Source organism: Lolium perenne, chromosome 2 (genome assembly GCF_019359855.2).
Source record: "Lolium perenne isolate Kyuss_39 chromosome 2, Kyuss_2.0, whole genome shotgun sequence".
Classification (NCBI taxonomy): Eukaryota; Viridiplantae; Streptophyta; class Magnoliopsida; order Poales; family Poaceae; genus Lolium; species Lolium perenne.
The window spans coordinates 53,948,407-53,975,645 of record NC_067245.2 but is presented as its reverse complement, the minus strand read 5'-3'; the positions used below and the strand labels follow the sequence as shown (position 1 = coordinate 53,975,645).

The 27,239-nt window shown below is 45.9% G+C and overlaps 2 long non-coding RNA genes and 1 pseudogene across 4 annotated transcripts; 1 reads left to right on the top strand and 2 right to left on the bottom strand.

The window, feature by feature from the left end:
* On the top strand, positions 1-1,871 carry LOC127332637 (uncharacterized). The gene is made up of 3 exons (XR_007870569.1): positions 1-265; positions 385-696; positions 1,421-1,871. It is a non-coding gene; the product is annotated as an uncharacterized lncRNA (long non-coding RNA).
* Positions 1,872-9,785: 7,914 nt separating this feature from the next.
* Positions 9,786-11,842, bottom strand: LOC127332638 (uncharacterized). Of its 3 annotated transcripts, XR_011751598.1 has the most exons (4): positions 11,535-11,838; positions 11,258-11,461; positions 10,192-10,287; positions 9,786-10,100 (listed from the first exon to the last, which is right to left on the bottom strand). It is a non-coding gene; the product is annotated as an uncharacterized lncRNA (long non-coding RNA). The 3 variants fall into 3 exon arrangements; XR_007870571.2 differs by having other exon boundaries at positions 10,192-11,461; positions 11,535-11,842; XR_007870570.2 differs by having other exon boundaries at positions 10,192-11,442; positions 11,535-11,842.
* Positions 11,843-17,274: 5,432 nt separating this feature from the next.
* On the bottom strand, positions 17,275-18,330 carry LOC127332636 (metalloendoproteinase 1-MMP-like; annotated as a pseudogene).
* Between the last annotated feature and the right edge of the window lie 8,909 nt (positions 18,331-27,239).

Below are 27,239 nucleotides of genomic sequence, written 5' to 3'. Positions count from 1 at the left end.
TATCCTCTCCTCGGGGAGTCGGGGCTGATTCCTTCTCGACGGAAACAAACAGAAAAGGAGCGGACTGGAGCCTGCGCGCTAGGGTTAGAAATTTAGGGAAAACCGGTGGGACGCAGGGGAGGCACGGCAGCAGCGGCGACGCGCCGCCGTCCTCAGCCAGAGGTCGCCGCAGTGCACAGGCACGGACGCACACCCACGGTGCGGCCCGAAGGTGCAGCGGCCGGCACTGATTCGAGCCGTATTCGTCCCTAATTTCTCAATCCAGGTAATTTTTCTTCTTTCCCAAATCCCCACTGCCAGTGCCTAGCTAGAATTTTGTCAATTTGATATCAAGGATTAGACTGTGCATTTGTCATTTCTTTCCACATTACAAACTCGCGACAGGACGACAGAGCAGGACGCTAGGTTTCCCCACGTATTGCCCGCGCCGCCACCCGCAGAAGCCCGCCGCCGCCACTCCTGCCGGCCGCCGGCGACCCTCCGCCTCCTCCGTCCTCGGCCGAACCCCGCCGTCCTCCCTCACCGTCCGCCCGACTCGGCCGACTTGCCCCTCTCCGCCCGTCTCGGTCTGCTCCCGCCCGCTCCTTGAAGGTCGACGGCGCTAGCAACTTCCGATTAGTCCCCGTCCCAGCCGGAACACGCAATCGTCGGTCGTCCACGACTCCGCCCGCTCCTCCCGGGCCGAGCTCCCTCAAGGTGAGCCTCCCATCCCCTTTTTTCTTCACGTACTGTACGTTTTTGCTGGTGCTACTACTGATGTGATGCCATGATATCCCGTTGATGCTTCGAAATCGATTGTTATTTGTGATAATGGTAGCTGCTGGTACTGATCTGGTGATGTTGTTGTGTTAAAAAAAAAGATACTTGTGCAGATTAGATTGATATGCTTGTTGCTGGTAGTGGTCTGCTATGCAAATGATTGTTAATAGTCTAGTGTTCTTTTGTGTTTTAGATTGTATTACTTTGCAATGTCGAAGGCCAATTGGGATGCATACCACACTAGAGTTTTCTGTAATGGCATGGATACATATCAATGACAAAGTTTTTGTAGCTCTTGGTTATTCAGTATGATGTTTCTGTTGGTCTTTCTCCCTCTGCAGATTATCGAAAACCTTTGTGGTTCATTGGGTTTGGTTATACATAATTAAGATATGCCAATCATGACATCTAACCTCCCATTGAAACAAATGTCTGTATTTTTCTACTCAACTTAGATTACTAGTAGTTGTTTCTGCATGGCAAGATTATTACTCCAGGTTTATCACTTAACATGGTAATTCCCATTATCTTGTGAAATTATAAATATTATAGGTTACCTGATGCACAATTCTTGGATAGTAGAGAAGAGCTCTTGAGGTTTATTTGTCCTTCTACATTAACACTTTGGCTTCAATGTTACTGAAATTTCATCTTTCAACAGAGCTGCTCTTAAATCATGCGGCACTGGGGGGTGCTGCTGCTGCTGCTGCTGCTTCTCTGCACGGCCACCGGCGAGTCGGGAAGTGGTGGACCCGCAGGCCAGAGTATCGGCGCGGGAGCAGCAGGGCCTCGAGGCGGCGTGACGGGAGGAGAGGGGGGCGTTTTCGGCTGGCCAGCGTCGCCTGGACGCAGCGCAGGAGGTGAGAAATACGTACCTGTACTCTGGAGGGCGTCCGTCGCTGCAGCGGCGGTGCTCATGTGGGCATGAGAGAGCCCGGGGTAAATTGTGGTTTTAGACAATGTTCGGGATATCGGTAACTGGTAACTGATCGGCCACCCTAGGAGAAACGATTAATCGGTGAATCGGCAAGTTAACTGATTTTATCGGTTGCCCATTTATCGGTTTAGGATTTAGGAAAACTGCAAACATATATCTAGTTTTTTACATACTATCCCATACTCCAATGCTTCCAGCAAGCATTTCACTCTCTGCAAATAAAGGATCACAACAGACTGCAAACTCCCAGGCCATGTCATCTGAATTTCTTTTGAGAGATTGTGTAGTTGCAGCAGTAGAAGCAGCCGCCGAACTCTACAAAAAAACAGCAGCAGTGCAACCAAATTACAAGCAGTAGGAGCAACGAAAATACACAATATCCAGCAGAAACTTCATCAATTGGCAGCAGCAACTACCAGCAAACAACTACCAGCAACTAGCACACACCAGAGATCAAGAACTACTAGCTAGTATCTACCAACTAGCATCTACAAACAAGTAGACAGCAGACTAGCAGAGACAACTAGAAGAGGAGGAAGAAAACCATACCTTGCTTGCCGGAGAAGCCATGGAGGAGCTCCGGTGGCCAGCGCAGGCAGCTGCTCAGGCGGACGGGGATGGTGCAGTGCAGATCGAGCAGGGGCAGGGCCTGGTCGGGAGGGAGGATCGACTGGAGGAAGGAGGTCAGGGCCGGACGGGAAGCGTCCTGGAGGCTGAGATGGATGGCGGCGGCGTGTTCCTTCGGCGGCCGGCGGGATCGAGCAGGAGAGGATGAGGAGGCGCGGGAGTGTGGTGGTACGGAGGGTGCACGGTAGTGGGTCACCGTCGCCGCGTTAGTCTGCATTTTGTTTCTTTTCTTTTGGGTATGTTTTTGCTGCTGCTCCAGCACACTTTTTTCATTCTGAAACTAATGCTGATTGTATTATATGGTTGCTATATTAATATAGCGGGGTGGTGAAAGCTTGTTTCCACGAAATTATCCATTGATGGCTCCTTCAAAACTGGAACGGAACGATTTTCTCGGCTTGCCATTTTATACCGTGATGTGAATATGCCCTTGAAGCATAAAAAAGCTTGTCTAGAGGGCGTTCACCTAGCTTCTGTTCTTGCTAAGGAACATGATAGATTTCCATATTTACACATTATTTCAAAGATTAAAGCCTTAACTTTCACATTCGGTTCAGAAAACACTTTTTCATTAAGAATAAGTCATTCCCTTTTGTGTGAACTCCCCGCGGGTGAATTAACAACTTGCGGGGTCCTACCTATTCAATCTCTCGAGCCCCAAGAAAATACTCTTTTCCTTGGACTCGATCTCTCTTTTGGCATGTGAGAGCATCTCCTGCAGCACACCTCAAAGAAATATCCAATAACGAACCTCTGTATCTTGACAAAGTTGAGCAGCTTTTTTAGGAACGGATGGAGTAACAGCATCTAACACTACATCCGGTGTGTGTGACTAAATATTAACGCACATATGCAACAGCATCATTGAGTTCAGAAGTGGGCAAGTGCTAATGCAATAATGCTTAATAGAAGAAACTAAAACCACTCTCAAGGAGAAGCAAAATCTATTCAAAGCACGGACACGTCTTGCAGCATCTCCCCTGTTGTGCTTCTCTTCTAGAGCCTTTGATCTGTCTTAATTCATTCGTCCAAGTCTAGACGAAATTCCGATGTGAACTTGAAAATCATAGGAGGGCATCTTGTGACAAGGTCAATATATGAAGGTCTAAGCACTCCCTCTGGGAATGGTGTAGATATCTTCAGAATATGTATAAATAAACTACACTTCTTAATTTAGGTCGATGCGGTTAGAAGCAATAATTTATGAATTCCCAGACAACAGAGTAGATTGATAAGATTAGCTGGAACTATCTCATACAATGTCAAAGGGCAACATAAATGAACTTGACAATCGAGATGCATAAATCCATTACATTCCAAGAACACAACACATAGAAGGTCACACAGACTTAATATGCCAAATTAAGTACATTCATTTGATAATATTGAAGCCTAAGCTAATTCTGGTAAAGAGCAGTTCCCACCTGGCGGAAAGTCATCATTCTGTATAAATTGCGCCCTTTGACAAGTAGCAGATACAAAGGTGGTAACTTACCTACTCCTTTGCTCCAGAAGACTTGAATCTATTAAATTGAACAACGAACATAGTCAGAAGGGTCATAAGAAAAGAAATACAATAGAGATGACATATCACTGAATCAATCCTTACAGTAAAAGTGTGTTGTTGCTTCTCTTTACCATAACTTTCCTTAATAACTTTCCCAGCTACTATTCACTTCCCAATACATTTTGAGTCCCTTTTGCCACTGTAATAGTCACCAAGGAGAGTCGTGTTACCATTCCAAAAAGACCCTTGATACTCTAGTATACAGAAACACGGATGATTACCTTTTTTCATGAACCTTTTGTTTGAATAAAACGGCATCGCCTCTACAGACATCACCTGAATTGAAAGACAATGGTCATTGCCCTTGATTTTCTATACACATACAGGGTTAATCTTGTGTCACAAGTGAGGAGTCACCTTTACAGTTAATACTAAAGGATGACCAAGGATAAATTTTCTCTGAATCTTCCGTTTTGAACCTATTGAGGAAATGCCACATCACCATATATTAAGATTAAGAGCTTGTGATGAAGGTATAATCAGGAATAAAGGATGATGCAGGAAGTTATATTTTTCGAAATATGATCTTAGGCAGTAGCCGTTCATTAGAATCGTGGTAGCTAAGAAAATAAGCATCAACTAAGTGTATAATTCAGGAAATATCCAATAACGAACCTCCAATGCAGCATTATTCTTTCTACACAAGTTGCCAGGTCCCCAACTTGACTAAGACCATTCTTCTTTAAATATGCTTTGCACTCCACCAACTTAATCCTATCCAGATTTCTCCCTCCTGTAAGAAAATTCTGCTCATTATTAGGGTATGCAGGAAATAGTACTATGAAATTGATGTTCAGTAAATTCAATGTTTCCTTTGGAAACAAACTGAGAAAAAGCAAAGTCTAGCAATATCATATAGCACTGTCCTAACTTGTACCATCACAAACATGACAGAAGTTTGCGTCCAGCTCCATCTAATGACTGGTTTACAAACGAAGCTGGTTCTGTCCAATTGCTTCTATGGTCTATCTATTTGTACACCCATTCTGTCTTTATTTCGAAACAAAGTGTACCACACAAATCCTGCTAGATTTCACTAATCTGCAGGTGCTCGGGCCAGTCTCCCTTGTTGGATGCAATCCCTAGTACCGGTAAAGCTTCTTCCATGTCTACAGGTTTATCATATAAACAGGGCTACGCTCCTGGCCCATTTTGCATTGAAATATGAAACAACAGTAACACTATCTACAAGCTGCGAGATGGAAAGAGATAGAGGTGATTACGGCGGAGGAGACCGGCGATTTTTGTGCAGACAGCTTCGCCCCGATCCGCGCCGGGTATGCCCGCATCCGCTTCTCCCTCGTTCCCGTCGCAGCTCCCTTCCTCCTCCTCCTCATCGCCGTCGCTGTCGCTGATGTCGACGTAGCTTTCGCCGCTGCTGGTGCTGGGCTCCTCCTCCTCCGACCCCTAATCCGCCGATTCGGCATCGCAATCAGAGGATATGTCAATCGGCGCGTCGCTCTTTATCACTGAAGAATGGAAACCACAGGCAAGTCCCAACGGCACAGATCATCGCAGGCAAGAAGAAACCACAGGGTGGAAACTTACCACAATCTCACGCCTCAGATGTCAAACCTTACAAAAACGAGACCAGTGACACCTCAGGATGAAATGCATTTCTGACGCGACGCAATCAGCAAACGGGCAAGATTGCCATCCTTCAGTTAGGTAGCATATAAGGCCACAAGGCAGACACAAGATCGCACATCACAAAATTCAAGCATATTCATTCAACTCAATCAATATGTACCCCGAAATACTTACCGTGTTGCTGAAAGCTCTTTGTTCTTTGTCACTTTAGACTGAGCTGGTGCCACAGTAGGAAGATGAAACAACGGTAGTGCTCTGTAGCCAAATATTTTCACTGTCATTAAGCATAATCCTGGAGTAGAAAACAGTATAGTATTATGTACAGTTGCAATGCTGACGTCCCTTTGACTTTGCAAAGCAATTTATACAAGAATGGAAACACTTCTTGTGTAGAATCACGCTATATATCCAACTGGTACCTTTTTGCCTATAAAAATCTTTTGCCTGTGTCCAAGTACTATCTATAAGTGCGTGACGAGTATGACCAAGACTGCACTAACTAGTAACCTAGCCGAAGAAACGACCCAACTGGTCCTCTGTGGTGCCATGGAAGGGTCCGGCTCTTTGTGGAGGGAGCTGAGCCTGAAATTGGGGTTGGATCCGTAGAGCATGTGCACGCCTTCCACATCGTCCACGGTGAGGTCTGCCCTCTTCTGCAGCGCGTTGATGCTCGGGTACATGACCGCGTGCGGCGACGTGGAGTGCCCAAGTCCGAGGACATGGCCAATCTCGTGCATCGCCACCGACTCCAGGTCGATGGATTCTGACGTCGTTTCCGTTCCATCGCCCAAGCTCAAAGCCCACTGCTCCGACGCGTCGAGGTGGAGCCGCCCGTTCTCGGGGGTGGCATGGGCGAGCACGCCGACTAAAGCTTGATACACGCCCGTTCTTGGGGGTGGCATGGCATGCTGTGGTGAAGTTGTTCCTTAAATTTGTACTCGGAGATTACAATCTGCGATGAATTGTGTATTGCTTGATACTAGTACTGAAATTTGTACTCCGAGTTGTTTGTCTCATGTATTATGTCATAATTTAATAGAGCTTTGAGAAACGTTTCATGTTTGACTCGCTAGACTAAAGCTTTGCTCTACTTGTCTACTATGACTAGCTAGTGCCTCTTCATGCATACATAAACCTGGATGTTTCTTCTTCTTTTCTTATAATGACACCCACCGATAAGTATAACTCTGATATACTTCCAACTGCTCATTCAAACTACTATTTATATTAATCAAGTCTCCATGATGGGACCTTGCTTCACCCGCTCATGCTTCTATGGACCTGTTGTGGCTCCTTGATCTTATACTTGTTGTGATGCTTCTGTTCTTGGATTTTCCAGAACTAGGTACATCTATTAATATCATTCTTGAAAATATTATTTGTGGAGTGAAGAATTAGAATGCAAGGCTATTGATGGACATATCTCCACCCCTGATTTGTGTTACAATTTTTTATCGATCTATCATACAAACTTAGACAAGTCCCATACCATGTAAAACTTGGACATCAGTTTAGAACTTGTACACTTGGATGAGGAACATGAGATGCTAGCCCACCTCTGAGCTATATTAGATCACAGTCTTAGTTCCTATAATGTAAAATGTTCTTAACTTTTAACCTACCAGACCTAGGATTTTGTCCGAGCTCTAGACGAATTTCCACTTTTGCCCCATTAGATTGATGGCTGGTATAAACATGTTTGGAGCTATTTTCTGGTTAGTTCTAAAGACGTGGTACTTATTTGATGCTAAGAAAAGTACTGATGCTGCCAAATTTTATGAATAAAGAAGAACAAAGTTGTAGGTATTTTTGCTAATTATCATGTATTTGTACTGAATCGTGATTCATGTACCCATTTTTATGTGGAGGTTTGCATTGTTGTCCAGTTGAAAATGAAAGACTTTGTAACAGGAACTGATTGGTTGGTTGGGTGTTGGTGGATGGAACCATTATGACACAACAGCTATGTTGTGTTGCTGGGCACAATAGTTTCAAGCATTGTGGTTTCCCCTTGCATCTGTTGCTACATGTCGGTTAAGTTCCTCCATGTTAGCAATTTTGGAAATAATGTATCAATCTTGTGTTGTTTCAGGTACCATGTAAGTAGTTTTGTTGGATTCTTGTACCACATGTGTGTGCTTGCACCACGTTCGCCAGGTCCAGAATGGCGGCCACCAAGCGCAAGGCGTTGGATGATATGGCCGCTACGTCTGCAATGCCATGCTGCAGATGTGCCTCAAGGCTGGGGACGAGCATGCGTCAATGGGAGCTGGGGCTCCAAGTCACGCTCTGAGATAGAAGATTTAGTTATAGACGTTGATCCGATTGAGACAAGAGAAACTTGCAAATGCACTCTGCTTCTGAACACGAGTTCTGTTGTAAATTCAAATAGGTTACATTACAGGTTTTGAAAACATGTTAATTTTTATGACCATATTTGAACGTCACATAACTTGTGGTAGTACTAGAATGCATGCATTACAAAGTCGATGAAGCTAGCTGTGTATTTTTGTGTGTAAATCCACTTTTACTTTCTATGGCTTTGAGTGTGCTATTAGGCTTGAAAAGTAAACAAAATGTATGATGATCGTCTAGTGCGCCTGACTGTATCCAATATTCAAGTGCACTTTTTTTTGTGCGAAATATTCAAGTGCACTGACTACTACTTAATATACTCCATCTCATCTAAAAAGAGAGTAAGCACTCCATCTGTAACAAATTTGAACTAAAACCACCGAGGGAGAAAGTAGTAAAGTGGACACAAGCCTTTCTCATAACTCAAACATAAGTAATCTCTTAATTTGGAAATAAATGACTTATCTTTACGGAAATACATTTGTACACCCAAGCATGGGTGTGGGTGTTACCGGAGCCGTTGGATGCTTCGAGATTCGGACAAAGATGCTAGGTGAGAGAAGTTATTTTGCTCTTTTTCCCTCTTTTCTGTAAAAATGATGGGTTCTTAAACAGTAGCAGAAAGCCAGCAAACACGGATTTGACTCCACCATCCCGCTATTGTGTCTCCCCTCTCACCCGACACGGCCGGCAGCAGCCGCTCCTCCCGATTCCATTCTCATCCACCACCGTCTCTCAACTGAAGCAGCACCATGTCACAGTCTACCCTGTGTAGCAGCACCGGCGGCGGAGGCGGCGGCGCCGGATTCGGGGGCAGCGGCGGGTGCGGCTCCGCCGCAGGATGGGGCAGCGGGGGCGGATGCAGCGGCTGGTGCGACTCCACCGGAGGATGCGGTGGCGGGTGCAGCGGCTGGTGCAGCTCCACCAGAGGATGCGGCGGAAGGTGCGGCTCCGCCAAAGATTGCAGCAGCGGAGGACGCGGCAGCGTCGACAGTTGCGGCATCGGAGGACGCTGCAGCGTCAACGGTTGCGGCCATCGATGCAACACCGGAGGTGGTTGCGGCGGCGATGCATCGGCCCATCGATGCACAGGTGGTGGTTGCAGCGGAGGATGCGGCGACACCGGCGCCGGACCACGGAGTAAAAAAAGCAGCACCAAAGAAGAGGATTCAGAGCATATTCAGAGTAAAAAAATGCACAGGTGGTGGTTTCATATTTGTTCTCAGATCGGTCTTGGGGATTCAGGTTACGAAGCAGACGGCCAAGTGAGCGTTGGCGACAGTGAGCAGCAAGAACTTGACGGCGGGGGTGGTAATGAACAGATTATGTTTGTTTGTTCCTCTTGAGGTTAGTTCAGCTGCCCATCGACGCCATAACTGTTAATCACCTGCGAGGAGCATGTGGCGGAGAGCATGGGCACCGGCGGCGTCGAGCTAGCAGCCGGTGTGGTTCAGCTCGTGGACAGCAACTCTTCATCTGATGCAGGGTACCAAGGCATCGATGAGGTGGTTAGCCACCGTCAACGACAGCGTCCGCAATCTCTTGCAGCGATGGGTCCGTGCTCGTCTAGTTTGATTCAGCTTTGGGCGTCCCGGAGCAAAGAAGCTCGTCAGTTAGCAGTAGGTAGTCAGTTAGCAGCTATGGTTGCACACCAGACTACCATGTAGCCAGGGCATTCTGTGACTGCAGCTGCCATTTGGTTGTAGCAGCGAAGTGGCTAAGATGTGAAATTGGAGAGCTAACGAGCAAATAGAAAACAGACAAATCCATTGTAAGCACATACTCCGTACAACATTTTCATACTGGCATTCCTCTAGTTAGTTCAGTTGCTCTGTACTACCATATAACACTTTGCTCAGCACAAAAGATTTGTTGTAACATAGTGCAAAGTGCACACCACATGATTGAGAAATCTCATGTCTCAACCGATAAAATAGCTAAGCTGTGGCATTGCAGAGCTGAACTGGAAATGCAATAGAACAGGTCAACAAAATTACATTAGAAATCCCTTACAGTAGCCAAGATACGGTATTGCAGAGTTCATCTAAAAAAAACAACAGATAATGTCAAGAAAATAGCTAAGATATAGTTGGAGTCCTTGCACAAAGCATCTGCTACTTCCACTCCAGCAGTACATGTCGCAGAGTTATGGCCGGTGCCTCCACAGGCGCTACATTTGTTCTACCTGCGTGGTTTCTTCTGAAGAATACCAGTTCTCCGCTTCTCCGCGACATGCTCCTCCTCGACGGCATGGCCGGCAACAACCTGTGTTTTTTGTTGTTGTTGAAATTAAGGCACTATATGAACTCAAAAACAGCTTGGGTTTCCAGATTACATGTTGGAGAATCGAACTCACCTCGTCAAGTATCTCCTCCCCGTCAATAGGTTCTTCAACGCCGTGGCCACGGTATCCAAGGCTGTCTGTTTCGTAACCTGAATCCCCATGTCCGATCTAAAGTCAAAAAATTAGCATAGACAGAAGAGATGCATCCCATCATCTTATTTTTTTGGATGGTTGCTAGACTTAGAAAATTAGCAATTACAGAAGAGATTCCTACTGTTTTTTTGCCTACTTACTTTTTTTCTTAGTGGAACCAGGGTAGCAAGTTGAGCTAGCAAGCATTTGTTTGCAAGAGAAAATGGAAAACTGATTGCTAGTGTTCTTTGCATTGACAGAATAGATTGCTAGTGTTCTTTGCATGGATAGAATAGATTGCTAGTGTTCTTTGCACTGATACAAATTGTTTGCATTGACAGAATAGATTGCTAGATACCGCTGCCCAATTTTATATTATATATTGAAGGCTTTTGCATCTTTGTTTTATGAGCTAATCAATTAACTTGGAAACAAATACTATGTAAGAATTATACCATTAACCCGGAAACAATTCGGAACTCAAGTCACGGAAATAATCTGACACAAAAACCATATGCTACAAATCCTTGGTGAAAGAGAGAAGATAAGAGGGATGGAATACTGCACACTTGGATCCAAAATTAATGAATCTGGAACACATGAGACACCACATTCTAATTTGTCAAGTGCACAGGACTACGTCAAACAAAATGTGCCGCATCAGAAATTCCAGAGGAAAATATGGTCAGACTTGTACATGCCACTGCGAACACATGCTACAATGAAGAAAAAACATAGTATTTTTCTACAGTAAATGGAAGAAAAAATTGGTGTGCCTATGATGCATGGCATGAAGATGAAAGATGAAGAACAGCTAATGAACAAATTGGATCTGGGTTGAACGGAAACACATCGTCAACAACATATTCCCTCCAGATATATATGACCAAAGTACCAGGAACACGAGCAAAAGTGGAAGCAAATCTAGTTCGTAAAACAAACCAAATCGGATCAGAAAATAAATGAGAAGAACAAATAGGCTCTAGATGGTCAACTCCCTTCCTACCTCCGGCCGCTGCTTCTCTTCCCGATGTTGACCGCCTCCTAGTCCCTTCTCACTCAAGCCGCCTACATGTGCTTCCCGGCGTCAAACGTCGCGGGATCTCTTCCACCCTCGGCCCTCCTTCTCACCCTTCGATACCGGAGGAAGAAGATGGATATATGGAGACCGCAGACCACAGCGGCCATTGCCTGCACGCCGCAGACCATGCTGTATGTACAGTTTCAACACTCAAGGAAGGGGGAAGAGAACAAAATCAGATCTCAGCGACGGCATATTGTACCTGCTTGATCAACGGCACGGTGGAGACGCCTCCAGGGACAGGACTCCCGGCGGCACCGTGTAGCTACCTGGTGGCACTGCAACAAGGAGAGGAGAGAGGTTGGGGGATGGAGTGGTGGCTGGGGGAAATCAAGGATCTTTTCCCAGCACCTACAACACGAGGAGAGGAGAGAGGTTGGGATGGCCGGGGAGCAGTTGCCGCGACCGGAAGAGATGGCCGGGGAGAGAGGTTGGGGATGGAGTACCGGGCCCCTACGCGTCTCTACCTGGGTCTGTCCCCGACATGAGCAGCCACGAACCGTGTCGGGTGGCGAAAAGGCAGGAGAAAATAGGCCAGTGACGTGACAGGAAAATGAGAGTTGTGGAGGAAAATGTTCCATCCAGCCAGACTTTGCACGAATCTCCAGGTTCAATCGGACGGCACAGAGTACACCCACACCCATGCTTGTGTGTACAAAATCCACACTTTAATGTAGACGCATTTTCAGTGTGTAGATGTATTCGTATCTAGACAAAGTTAAGTCACTTATTTCCAAACGGAGGTTGTTTAAATAAATATATATATATAATCACGCTATGGTTCTACATGAACTATAATACTACATTGATTTGATATAATAGATAGAGGTTAATTTATAGTCTTAAAATAATATTGGTCAAACTTTCTTTATTGATGTGAAAAGAAGCGGCAGTTGGTTTTATGGCTCCTTAAATCAGGGAATAGTTAGTGGGGCTGCTTTGAGGAATAGTACTAGCACCTTCTCCGTTTACATAGGTTTGTGTTGTTCTAAAAGCTTGGTTAAACTTGGCATTGTTGATTTTTAACAAATTTGAATGACCCACCTCACGGCAAGGAGGGAGTTGACTCATGCATGAGTCGTGGTCGAAGCAATAGAGAGAATTTGAGGCCGGACCAGTGGCCACCTTATGTCCACGCATTAACTAAAGCGACACTCGGGTCTTGCGGCGTCCTTAAATCTCGTAATAATTAGTGTGAGAAGTTTTCAGAAAAATCAGGTGTGCAGAACCAATTAGGGGATATGTACCATTTTTAACTAAGGAGAGATATTAATGGTTGTGATACCATGCGTGGTTAGTTAGAGGCTTAGAGCATCTCCAATAGAGGCTATAAACTAGTTATGCGCTAAAAAACCGTCAATTTACAGCGCCCAACGCGTTTTTGCGTCCTCTAGCAGAGGCTGCGAAATAGGCCACGCTGTAAATATTTTAGTGCGTGCGGTAGTTTGCACTATCCAAAGCTGAATATTTGGTGCACTGGCTAGCGCGCGCTGTAAGCTGGAACCGCGATCCTTCCCACCACGAAGAAAAACGACTCTGATATCTTGGCCTCGCCAGCTGTTAAACTTGCTCTAAAGCAACCGGCGGGTGGAGAGGAGGTAGTTATGGTTGGGACTAGGGAGGGGGTAAGCTCATGGGTCAAAGCATCAAATACGGAGAAACTTTCTTATGGGAAACAAATCTGGCCGCATCTGCTATTCTCATAGAAAGTAATAAAGTGAGACTTGGTCTTGTGTCTTCCTTAAATCTTGTAATAACTAGTGAGAGCAGTTTTCCGGAAAATCAGGTAGGCATAATTGATTACGGGATATGCACCTATTTTTAACCGCGAGCAGAGACATTGATGGTTGTGGTACCACGCATGCGTGGTTATGGCCTAAAATCAGGCAGGCAGTATTGTTTCCTCGAAGCACAAGGGAGAAAGTGTGTTAGGCAACAAATCCGGCCACATCTGTTATCATAGGAGCAGCTTTTAGGAAAATCGGGACCCAATTACGGGATATACATCCTTTTTTAACCGACCAGAGACACAATAATGGTTTTGATACCATGTGTGGTTAGGCGCTAATTTTGTGGATGATGGACTAATCACTGTAAATAGGGCTATTTGATAAAATGACCCACTTTACTTTGCCATTTGGCCCAAAGGGCACATTTACTTTGACGTGGATAGAATGCCCCACTTTACATTACTCATTTGCTAAAATGCCCCATTTGAATGATTTACTGCATGTTAAAGTGGATTGATGCAAACCTGTCTAAGCTAATCTGTTAGTCGCCCGTATCTCTCCCGTAGGGACAAAGCCAGGCTACGCCGGCAACGACGACGAGCTGTCCGACTGTCGCGACGAAGCTCGGCGCCGCCCTCTCTCTGCCGCCGCGTCCCAACACTTCACCCCTCTCATCCGGACCACGAGTCGCCGCGACGCGCCGCCGCCGCCATAAGTGGCCCCGCCACGCCGGAGAAGTCGCCCTACCACAGGGACGCGGACGAAGGAGCTGAGAGGGACGCCGGGGGGAAAAGAAAGCACGACACTGGGCTTGGATGCGGCGGCCGGCCGGTCATCGCCAATTCGCCATCTCCTGACCTGCGCAAGTGCGTATTCGTATATGGAGGAGAGAGAGGCAGATGTGTACGGGTGGCCCAGCTCTACGTCAATCCGCTCAGGGCCAAAGGATTAATTGCAGGTTAGAGAACTAGTTAAGACTTGACAGGATATTATTTCAACTAGTACCAGCAAATCACCTAAACGGGGCATTTTAACAAATGGGCAATGTAAAGCAGGGCATTTCATCCATGCCAAAGTAAATATGCCCTTTGAGGCAAATGGCAAAGTAAAGCGGGGCATTTTATCAAATAGCCCCTGTAAATAAGGGGCAACACAAACGGAAACAATATTAGTGGCAACGAAGCAATCGGTGGGTGGAGAGGCTAAAATTTTGGCGCCGAGTTTTGAATTTTCAACGAAAACCTTTCCCTCCTTCTCAGCTCCAGCCTATAAACATGAGGAGGGGTGGAGCTCGCCGCGTGCGGCTAACGCGTGCGACACGACTTAGACTTTGAGTCTTGCTGGTGGGGGCGGCGCCCCCCTCACCCCTCCCATCGAAACAAATGTCTGTATTTTCTATTCAACTAAGACTACTAGTAATTGTTTGTGTATGGCAAGATTATTACTCCAGGTTTATTACTTGGTAATTCCCATTTTCTATCCTACTACGTTATCACGTTGGCTTCCATGTAATTGAATTTTCATCTTTTCACACGGTTGTTGTTAAATCATGCGGCACTAGGTTGTGTTGGTGCTACTGTTGCTGCTCTGCATAGCTAACGGCGAGTCGGGAAGCGGCGGACTCGCAAGCCAGAGTACCAGTGTGGGAGCAGCGGGGCCTCGAGGCGGCATGACGGGAGGAGACGTGGGCGTGTTCGGCTGGCCAGCATTCCCTGGACGCAGCGCAGGGGTGAGAAGTACGTAGATCTGGAGGGCGTCCGTCGCTGAAGCGGCGACGCTCATGTGGGCGTGAGAGAGCTCAGTGGAAATGTTTGAGACTGGTTTTAGATTAGTGTTAGGAGTGTATAGTTGGAGCAAGATGATCAGATCCAAGGAGCAGGGGATTTAGGATTTCTTGTTATGAGACTTTTTAACAGTTGCGGAGCTTGACAGCAAATTGGGGAGGGGGGGGGGGGGGGGGAGACAAAATACTAGTATTTGGGGTGCAAAAGGCCAAAAATAATCTTTGTAAACAGCTCCCAGGAAAATCTAAGTTTTGGACAAAGCTGGTGGGGGGGGGGCCCCCCCCCCCCCCCCTCCCATTGAAAGAAATCTATGTATTTTGTATTAAACTTAGATTACCAGTAGTTGTTTGTGTATGGGTAGATTAATACTCCAGATTTATTAGTTGACATGGTAATTCCCATTATCTATCCTACTACATTATCACTTTGGCTTCCATGTAATTGAATTTTCATCTTTTCACACAGCTGTTGTTAAATCATGCGGCACTAGGCGGCGGTGGTGCTGCTGGTGCTCTGCACGGCTATCAGCGAGTCGGAAGGCGGCGGACCCACAAGCCAGAATACCAGTGTGGGAGCAGCGGGGCCTCGAGGCGGCATGACGGTAGGAGACAAGGGCGTGTTCGGCTGGCCGGCATCGCCTAGACAGAAGCGCAGGAGGTGAGAAGTACGTAGGTCTGGAGGGCATCCGTCCGTCGCTGCAGCGGCGACGCTCATGTGGGCGTGAGAGAGCCAGGGGAAATGTTTGGGACTGGTTTTAGATTAGTATTAGGAGTGTACTAGAAGGACCTGACGCGCATTGTCGCAACCTATTTTGTTGTCTGTGTGTTGTTTCTCTTATGGTGCATATAGCATGTTTGATTTGGGCTCGTAACTTGTTGCTGGTATTACTTTCAAGTAGTGGGAACAGATTCATCAATAATCGCCATAATGTACAAATTAATTTTATAAACTAAAACAATAAGGAACTTCTCTTTCAAATAGATGCTATGACAACCAGAAATATAAAGATTAATATGGTCTCAGTTAAAAGGACCAACGATTGTAAAGTGGCTTGCTTACCATGAGCTTACTGATCGTTGATACATGCACATGGTTTCGAGAAGTTTCCACGAGAAAGTGCATCAGACATCTAGACCCTGCAAAAACACCACCATTATTCCATAGTCATAAGGACAAAAAACATGAGATAAGAAATTGAGACCAAGCAATCATGTTATCTTTGCACGAATAGAGCCAACAACACCAGAGAAGAACTAAGAGTTGTCACTGTAACAAGGTAGAGAAAAGCACTTTGTATCATAGTATGCCATATAAGAACAATCCAACATATGCTTTGCTCAATTATCTGAAGTGCAACCACAAAAATAGAGGTGCATTTGTCAAGAATAAACATGTACCTATAAACTATGTAACTATAATCAAGACACTCATCTTATACACACAAAGAACACCATTAAAAAGCATAATCACGATATGAAGGAAATATATTATGTTGCTATTATTATGCTAACAGTCTAACACTACGCTTAAAGAATGGACGCTTTGCAATTTGGCAATACTCAGTTTTTTCGGGGTACTCTAGGGACTTCACCTAATTGCTTTAGGTAAAATAAACACATGAAGATGTCATCATATTATCATGTCGAGCATATATTTTGAACCGAAGGGTAAACCAATTGTTTCTACTACGAACATAAGAATGGAGATAATCTGAAACAGGACACTAAGTATATGACACCAATTGGCTAAAACGAACTAAGTATGTGTCACCTTAATAACAAAGTTGTATATTAACATATATAGGATGGTCAAGTCAATGAAATATCTAACTGCAAAATAGTGGGCTACCATGGGTGCTAACTATGCACCCACATCTACACTTTAGGGTGTTTTGTTATGTATTTCATATACAAATTTCATGTAACATATATTTGGCTTTGTCAATGAAAGCCTCGACGTCATGCTTAACAAAGAACTCTGGCAGCACCTCGTTTGTCACAGAACTGAGAGATCACTTCCACGAGTTCGTTCATGCTTCAGCACAAGACATGTTTAACAAATACTGGCAAGAAAATGTTTGCGATGTCAAAGGCCGTCGCATAGAGAAGCAAAAGAAGCTGGAGCTGAAAGCTCTTTGTCACTTCAGACTGAGGTGTCACAGTAGGAAGATGATACAAATGTAGTGCTCTGTATCCAAATGTTTTCACTGTCATTAAGCATAATCCCGAAGTAGAAAACAGTATAGTTACACTTTTTGATGAATATATTATGTACAGTTGCAATGCTGACGTCCTTTTGACTTTGCAAAAGCAATCTATACAGGAATGGAAACACTTCTTCCGTAGAATTAATCACGCTATATATCCAACTGGTACCTTTTTTCCTATAAAAATCTTTTGCCTATAAAAACATGCCCTAGCTAGTCTATCTATAAGTGCGTGACGAGTATGACCAAGACTGCGCTAACTAGTAACCTAGCGGAAGAAACGACCCAACTGTTCCTCTCTGGTGCCATGGAAGGGTTGTGGAGGGAGCTGAGCCTGAAATTCGGGTTGGGTCCGTAGAGCATCTGCACGCCTTGCACGTCGTCCACGGTGAGGTCTGTCCTCTTCTGCAGCGCCTTGATGCTCGGGTACATGACCGCGTGCGGCGACGTGGAGTGCCCAAGTCCGAGGACATGGCCAATCTCGTGCATCGCGACCGACTCCAGGTCGATGGATTCTGACGTCGTTTCCGTTCCATCGCCCAAGCTCAAAGCCCACTGCTCCGACGCGTCGAGGTGGAGGCGCCCGTTCTTGGGGTAGGCATGGGCGAGCACGCCGAGCGGCCCGTCGAACGGCCCGCCATCGCCGTGGCTGCCCTTGTAGAACCCCACCTTGATGTCGGCCGCGTCGTAGTCGTCAGTCTCGACGAACGACACGGGGATCACCAGCGCCCACCGGTCGAACGCTCGCCGGAACACGGCGCTCACGTTGTCGTGCCGCAGGTAGCTAACGGTGGCCGTCGGCGACACGGCGTACGAGAGCGCGATCGGTTCCGACCGCTGCGTTCACTTGGGCTTATTGCCCTTTAGCAAGGTGAACCGGCTGACCACGCCGGACACGCCGTGGTCATCCTCGACGCCGCAGCGCGGGGACATGATCTGGTTGAGCGTGGCGGCGTCGAGGCTGCCGGTTACGGGGAGGCTGAGCCGGGACTGGTACCGCTTCACGGCGGCCTCGAGGTGCTCGTCGAAGGCGTCGGTCGGCTCCCCGCTGCTGTGCTCCGCCCCGGCACCGGCAGGCATGTACCCGAACGTGGCCAGGTACCGCTTGAGCTCGCCGAGCCCCGTCACGCGACTCCCCCGCCGCGCGTCCTGCAACCGCTTGAAAGAGTGCCAGCCGTGCGCCGGCGCAGGCCTCGTAGCTGCAGCAGGGCCGGCGCAGGACAGGATCACCAAGAGCAGGAGGCACGCAGCCGCGTGGCCAAGACGACATGGAAACATCAGAGCCAGGGCCCAGCGCGCGTGCTGGCCGTTATTCTCGTTACCGGTCGCGCGCGGCAAAGAATCTCGTGCGTCTTCTCCGTCGTCGTCCTAGTCTCCCCGGCCCGGATGGCCTTCGCGCGCCGCCACGCAATCGACGGGCTACAAGGAAAAATCCGAGCTCTGATGCGTCACTCGCGACGACCAAAACCGCTGCGAGCCGCCGTGACCTAAAATCCCAAACGCATATAGCGAGCTTGCATCGTGATCGCACCGGTGTGTTTATTAGCGGAGAATATATGGAGCTAATCGGAGCAGTGTTGCACTCGGGGCTTAGAGTATGAGAGGCGCACGGATAGGAAGGCGTCTGCGTTGCCGCAGATGATTGGATTCTCGAGTGCTATTGCTGAAGCCGTCGGCCTAGGGTTTTTTTTTTTAAAAAAAAAACTGTTTACAATTTTTCAAAAAACTCATTTTTTTTAAATTGTTTTTGACTCGTTAAACTCTTACAAGGGACATTTTTAACTTTAAGTACAATTAATCTTAGGTCACACTGCACTCGTGGTAAAACTTTCTGGTTAGTCACTCATCTTCACACTGCGCCAGCCTCAGCACGTTTAACTTCTTTATTCCTTTCGGACGAGCTTCCATCAAATAAAAGACACCTTACTGATAATACTACCATATGTATCCTATTATTAAACCCTACCCTTGATGTCACATCTCTTTATTTGTTGAATTTCAAACAATTACTTATGTAAATAACAATAAATAAATAATATTAATCTTTAATTCAAATAACAATAAAATGTTTTTTTGTCTTTTTTATTTAATATGGAATAATTAATATCTTCAAATCGGTAAATCGGAATTTGATACCTAATATGTCTAAATCGATTAGAAAAATGAGAGGAATCTACATATGGCATCCATATCATAATGTGAACCTAAAAATGATTTTTTCCAAAAATCTGGAGCATTAGATCATATACGTGTAGTTCAAATCTAACGGACTTTCTACCAATTTGATAGGAATTTCTCTTTTTTCACAAGGGGTGGACATAAATGTTTAAGATACTTCGGTTGAAAAATTGTGCATGTAAGATGATCTACTATTTTTAAAAAATAAGTTGGTACCACTCTGAAACTTTCTGTTGGTGGTTGCTTCACAAAACACCAAGTTTCTAGGACTTGGAAAATGGAAAATAGCCTTTTGGTGCGATGAAAGGAAAGCTTCCTCCTGCAACATTGGTCTCCATCCCAAAATGCACATCTGTGCACAATATGGGCATGTTATCACAAACTATGCCAGCCATAACATTGGTCTTTCGGCCTAAAAGCCATGAAACATTGAATATGATATCTCATTTCTCAAAAGGTTTATTTGAGATATTTGCAATTTGATATTTTTCCTTGCAAATATGTCACATACACGGGAAGGTTTTTCATTGTTTTGATCGTTTTTGGGTTTCTTATGAATGTTTCAAACTATGGTCAAAACGGCGGGCATGAAGATTTTTAGCTCGGGACTGAGCCTCGTTAAAATAGAATATTGTGAACCTAAAAATAAGTTTTCCAAAAATTTATGAGCATTAGATTATGTACATATAGTTCAAATCTAACCGACTTTCTACCGATTTGGCAGGAATTCTTTTTCAAGAGGGGTGGACGGAAATGTTTAACATACCCTGGTTGGGAAATTATGCATGTAAGGTGGTCTAGTATTTTTTTAAAAATAAATAAGGTGGTACCATTGTGAAACTTTGATTTGGTGATTGCTTCACAAAACACCCCTTTTTATGACTCGAAAAATGGAAAATACCTTTTTGGTGCGACGAATGGAAAGCTTCCTCATGCAACATTGTTCGTCATCCCAAGATGCACATGTGTGCATAATATGGGCACATTATCACAACCTATACCACAATTCTTGCCATAACATTGGTCGTTCGGTCTGGAAGCGATGAAACATTGAACATGTAGCTCATTTCTGAGAAGGCATTTTTTTGAGATATTTGCAATATTTCAAGTTTGATGTTTTTCAAGATAGATCTTATTTTTCTGCAAATTTTGATATGTTATTTTTATTTTTCTGAACTATAATGATTTAGTTATGATTTTTCTAAGATTAATGTAGTAAAATGAAAAATGGAAAAAAAGTAGTGCCGATGACCTGACGATGTTAACTCGCTGTCACGACGGAGAGGTTGTGCCGACGGCCAGACTAGGTATGTGCTGACGGCCAAAACTATGCCGACGGCTGCTGTCGGCACAAGGCTTCATGTACCGACGGCTTTCCGGTGCCGACGGCTGTTGTCGGCACAAGGTTTCATGTACCGACGGCTTGCCTGCTGGCCTGACCGGAACGGGCCATGTGCCAACGGCCCCGATATTTAGCCATCGGCACAGAGGATGGCCGTTGGCATCTTATATGTTTCCTATAGTCACGTATAAAAAAATATTACTACAATTCATGGATCTGAAAGTGTGGAGACATAGGTAAGCCAACAAAAAATCTGCAATAACACACCGCGTTTGTGTATCGACATGTTATTCTTCGATCAAGCATATGAACGCAACATATCCTTCGGTACTCCACCGGGTGAACGCAACATATCCTTCGTTCTTTACCGGGTGGTTGGATACTTGGATAACGGTGAACACATATGGCTCACTTGATCTGGTAAATCGTGTGGCTGGATCGGGCTATGTTACGAGAGATAGCAATAGTGCTTTGATTGAAGGGGGTGTAAACTTGGAGGACCCGTTTAAAAGTGTCATTTCGGCATGCAGGCAAGGGATGGCTTGGAAGCTGCACCAAAACATCAACTGTTGCATGTTATTCCGCAAACGGATTGCTCGGTCCTAGTTTCCCTTTGGCACGACGAGGAACATGCGAGGAAGAAAGGAAGTCCATATCCTGAATGAATTGAAGAAACTAAGGGTCAGTTGGTTGCTTGAACGTTTTCTGTACATCTGCGAAGATTTTCTCCTTGAAGCCATAATGAACTTGATTAAATTTAAAATCATGTTCTACATTTAGTTTGGATGCTAACAAGCCTATTTGTGCTTGTGCACCGTGACAGAAAAAACATGCACAACGATTGGTTGCTAGAATTGATGTTCCATTGATTCATAATAATATTTCACACAAATACAAGTATAGCTTTACATGAATTTGATCTGGCCTACTCGGTAATCTGGGGCAGCTTACAACAAACATTACACGCCTCCAAAATCTGACAAGCACAAGATCAATCAAGCTAAACCATCGATCTCTTCCTCCTGTTGCCCATATCAATTAATCACCTCAAGGATGAGGGCTTCAATCTCCTCGTCTGACAGCTGGTAATTTGTAGTACCTGTTGGTTGTTTCAACAGCTCGTCGAGATCAATGTCGCCTCCCTGCATATCCGCCGCCTTCGACGTCCAGTAGAACTCCGAGGATGGCAAGAAACTTTCTTGCACGCATGGCAGCAACTGCGTTGTCTCGCCTCCCGGCATGTGCTGTGTGCCGTCGAACTCTGACGACGGCAACTCCATCATCTCGCCTCCCAACACTTGCGTCGTCGTCCCGTAGTATTGCGCCGTGCCGTAGAACTCTGACGACGGCAAGAAGCTTTCTTGCGCGCATGGCGCCAACTCCATCAACGCCGGAACATCCAGATCGCCTTCCTGCGTGTCCGTTGTGCCGTAGAACTCTGACGGTGGCAGGAAGCTTTCTTGCGCGCATGGCGGCAACTCAATCGTCTCGCCTTCCGGCACGTGCGTCGTCGTCCAGTAGCAGTACGCCGCCGCGCCGTAGTGTTGGTACTCGCCGGACCGTTCCATGAAGACGTGCTCGACGTTCTCCGCGAAGTGTTCCTCATCGTCCGTTCTCCGCACGCTTGGTGTCGGAGCGTCCGGGTGGTCGCTGGCCGCCTTCCTCTTCCTTGAATCACCGGAGTCAGACACGAAGGAGGACGACGTGGTGGTGGATGACGATGCCCTCGACTTCGTCTTGCGCGGCGTCCGGTAAATCTTGCACAGAACGCGTTCGCCGCCTCCATTTTGCGGGGGGATGTCGAACTCCTTCATGATCCATCCAAGTCTCTCAGTCCCTGACGAGGACTTGTTGACGTAGGTGAAGGTCTTGACCTCTCCGCCGAGGGTGCTGCCCTTGACGGCCTTCGTATTCTCCTGGTGCCACGTCCCGCCGACCACCGCACGAGCCTTCCTCCCTCCAGCAGTCTTGTGTCCGGCGGCGCACTGCACCGAGCTGATGAAGTACCACACCGGCGGCTTCTTGTCCTTGCCGGTGCCCGGGGCGTGCGCGAGCTTCTCCACCAAGTGCTCGGGATCCGCCGAGTAGATGTCGACGTGGTGGATCCATCTGGGGACGGGTTTGCCGGCGAGCTCGTCACGGAGGTAGTGGTCGGTGATCTCACTGTCCGGCGGGCAAAACGTATAGCCCGGAGCTAAGGTGTGGGAAGCTGGCGCCATGATCACGATCAATTTCTATCTCGCTTGATCGGGTCACACGTCTTAGCTTAGGGCTCGCATTAGGGCAACTGCGGCTTATATCATGCCTGTGTTGTGCAATTCTAATCGGACTGACAACCCAGCTAATTGGCGACTAACAGGGTTCCTTTTTAGCAATTCTAATCGGACTGTGTTTTGGAATATGTGTATTGTACACGGATTCGTATTCTGTGTATTTTACACCAGCATGTACCGGCTGTAAGTCACGAGGTGTGCTTCCGTACGCACCCCCTTCCCAGAAGTTAAAAAGGGTAAAATGGTCATTTACGACTGATTAGTTGCTAATCCAAATTAAATGCCGTAGGTCCATCGTATGCATGTCATGTATCCTACGTGCGGCAGCGTACGGCAACGGTGGCGCGCGGCGAGGCGGAGGCCAAGTGTTGGGCAAGGCCGGGCGCCAGCTGATGTCGTAGCCGTTCGCCTAGAGCGTGCTCCGTGCATACTAAACCTAGCCAGCGAGAGCCATGGTAGCTTCCGCACTACAAGTCGTAGCCATTTTTGCCACTCAATAGCTCAATTCATTCAGTTTGTAGACGCGCTACGATCGTTCTGAATACAACAAAGAAGAGCAGCAGCGGGGAATGGTTCTAGGCGGCTAAGAGCATCTCCAGCCGCGTCCTCCAAAGCGTCTCCCAAACCGCGCCGGATTGAGCGTTTGGGGACGTGTTTTGTTCGTGCCACGTTTGGGGACGTCGCTCCCCAGCCGCGTCCCCCAAACGCCGTCCCCAATCAGGAATCAAATTGTTGCATTCAAAAGAGATCGTTCCCGTCGCGATCAGAGTAGCGGCGATCAAAATACTGGGCGCGCGATCATATTACAGACCATATGAAAGGACACGGATGTCGCCTAGAGGGGGGGGGTGAATAGGCGATTTAAAACTTTTACGAGATGGGCTTAACAAATGCGGAATAAAACTAGCGTTTACTTTGTCAAGCCCAAAGCATATATACTATGGTTCACCTATGTGCACCAACAACTTATTCTAAGCAAGAGTTCACCTATGTGCACCAACAACTTATGCTAAGCAATGCAAGCAAGTATGTGATAGCAAGATATATATAACTTCAAGCACGATGGCTATCACAAGGTAAGGTGCATAAGTAAAGAGCTCGGGTATAGAGATAACCGAGGCACGCGGAAGACGATGATTTATCCCGGAGTTCACACTCTTGCGAGTGCTAATCTCCGGTGGAGAGGTGCGGTTGCTTAGTGCTCCCGAACGCCACAAGAGGCTCACCTTGAGGTGTGGTTGCTCGATGCACACCAACGCCACAAAGGCCTCACCCCAAGATGCGGTACTCACACCACACACCGAACGCCACGAAGGCGCCTCACCTAAATCTCCGGTGACCCTCGCCACAAAGGCCTAGGTCACGGTTCCACTAAGGGATTTCCTTCGAGGCGGAAACCGGGCCTTACACAAAGATTGGGGCACACATCCACAACTTAATTGGAGGCTCCCAACAAATCGCCACAAAGGCCTAGAATCCGTCTAGGGTTCCAAGAACCCAAGAGTAACAACTTCCTTGCTTTCACCTCCACGAATCACCGTGGAGAACTCAAACCGATGCACCAAATGCAATGGCAAGAACACCACAAAGATGCTCAAGTCCTTCTCTCTCAAATTCCAACAAAGCTACAAAAGCTATTGGGGGAATAAGAGAGGAAGAACAAAGGAATTCACAAAGAACACCAAGATCAAGATCTAGAGGATTCCACTCACAAAGAGATGGATTTGATTGGTAGAAAAGTAGATCTAGATCTCCTCTCTCTTTTCCCTCAAATGGGGGCAAGAATCATGGAGGGATTGAGAGATAGAGCAAGCTTCTCTAGTTCAACAATGGAGGAGAGAGAGAGTGAGAGAAGCACAGCCCAAGGAGGAAGAAGGGGGGTATTTATACCCCCCAAGAAAATCGAGCCGTTTGGGCAAAAACAGGCCGGATATTCCGGCCCAAGTTGGGGCCGGATTATCCGGGGCCGGATAATCCGGCCTCGTGGACAAAACCTGGACAAAATCCGGCCAAAAATCCGGCCCTATCCAGAGCTGCTTTTCTTCCGGTCCTTAGACGATTTCGGGGGCCGGATATTTCCGAAATATCCGGCCCTGATAATCCTGCCCGGATATTGCCAATATATCGGGCGTAAGAAAACTGCCGAACACCCAAAACTAAAACGGGCATAACTTTTGCATCCGGACTCCGATTTCGATGATCTTGGGCTCGTTGAAATCACAACAATGAGCTCTACAACAATATGCATAGAAACATCATAGTCCAGCAAAGGAGGATAGAAACAAATGAAGAAAGGTTTGACCTATCTCAAAAAGACATACCGGTAAAACCTCCAATCTTGAAAATGCAACAAGTTGCCCATGGAAAAACCATTCTCAATGAACTAGAGCTTGTCATGAGAATAAGCACAAGCTCTAAAACATCACATGGATAAGATCCAAATAAAACCAAGAAAGATGATGAACCAAACTCGAAAACGCAACAAGTGATCTATGCGAAATCCGTTTTCGATGAACTAGAGCTTGTCATGAGAATAAGCACAAGCTCTAAAACATCACATGGATAAGGTCCAAATAACAACCAAGAAAGATGATGAACCAAACTCGAAAACGCAACAAGTGATCTATGCGAAATCCGTTTTCGATGAACTAGAGCTTGTCATGAGAATAAGCACAAGCTCTAAAACATCACATGGATAAGGTCCAAATAACAACCAAGAAAGATGATGCAAGGATGCAAAGGTTTGAGCTCTCTCCGAACGATACGATCGAGTTACTCACTCGAGAGCCCTCTTGATAGTACGGCAACTAAACTATAAACCGGTCTCCAACTACACTATGAGACCGGTGAGAAACAAACCCTATCAAGAGCAAACCTTATACTTGCGCATTCCACTTGAGCTCGATGACGACGATCTTGACCTCAACAAGATGGAACGCCTTTCTTGCTTGTGCTTGCTTGACGAAGTCTTGTGGATTGCTCCCCCATAATCCACCATGGGAGAGCTTCTTCTTCGGCGCATCTTCACATATCCATGATCACCATATGGATGGCAAGACTCAAGCAAAGGATCTCTTCGAGATGGCTCATCTTGAATTTGCACTTCATTTCTTCATTCTTCATCATGTTGATGTCTTGAAGTAGCTTGAGGGCTCACTTCATCTTCATCTTCAAGACATACTTGACACTTGATATCCTTCATCAATTTCTTCTTATTGCAACCTTGAAGCCAACATATGGTTCAAGAATTGCCTATGGACAACTCCTACAAATATAACTCAATGCAAACATTAGTCCATAGGGATTGTCATTAATTACCAAAACCACACATGGGGGCTCCATGCACTTTCAATCTCCCCCATTTTGGTAATTGATGACAATCTCTTTGAGAGGGTTTATATAAGGAATTTAAGTAACAAATAAGTTGAATATATAGAGCAAACTCCCCCATAATATATGCATGTGTGAATGATCTTGACTTTCATTGCATATATTGGCATTCAAAGCCTAGTGGAGTTTCCTCTAAATATTCAACTATGCAAAGCAACAAGACGCAATGCAATAAAGGCACATGCTTAAGCACAAAGCAAAGACATAACCAAATCCCCTAAACCCTCCAAACTTCTCCCCCATTGGCACCAATTGCCGAAATGGGTGAAAAATTTAAAAGGCTAATATAGTGAGAGTTCCTCCATAGCGTGTGCATTTCTCATAATTTGAGTGGAATCAAATGCACATATCCAATGGCGAATATTCGGAAGGAATCACACTATAGATAGGATCAAAGATTGCAAAAAGATAACAAAGTCAAGAAGCTTCAACAAATGAAGCAAGCAACCAAATGAGTCACAAAGAGGATACCAAAAGAAAGATAGATATTATGATAAGATCAAGAAGATTGCTCTAAATAATATGAGGAAGCTCCCCAAGGTTTGTGCACAAAACTAGACAATTTGCATTGGAGTATAAAGTGCACAAACATGGAATCATCACTCCCATAATATCATTCAAAAATAAAAGATACCAAGTGAATCAAACTCTAATGATCGCCACAAGATAGTGCTCTAAATCAAATGAGGAAGCTCCCCAAGGTACATGCATAAATTAAAATGTTGTATTTGAATACAATATGCATAACATGGAATCCTCACTCCCTTATTACCATTTAAAACACAAACATTTGCAATAGATCATAGATAGAACAATAAGCTTAACACTTGCAACAAACAAATAGTTGAGCAACAAGTAAGAGGCACCATAAAAAAAGGCTCAACCAAGAGGATATGTGAAAGGCATGATAAAGCATATTATAAGACTATTACAAGGATGAGCAAAAAGCATCATCATAGTCTTCAATGAATTATATTGCTTGGCATGACCAATCAACATGCAAT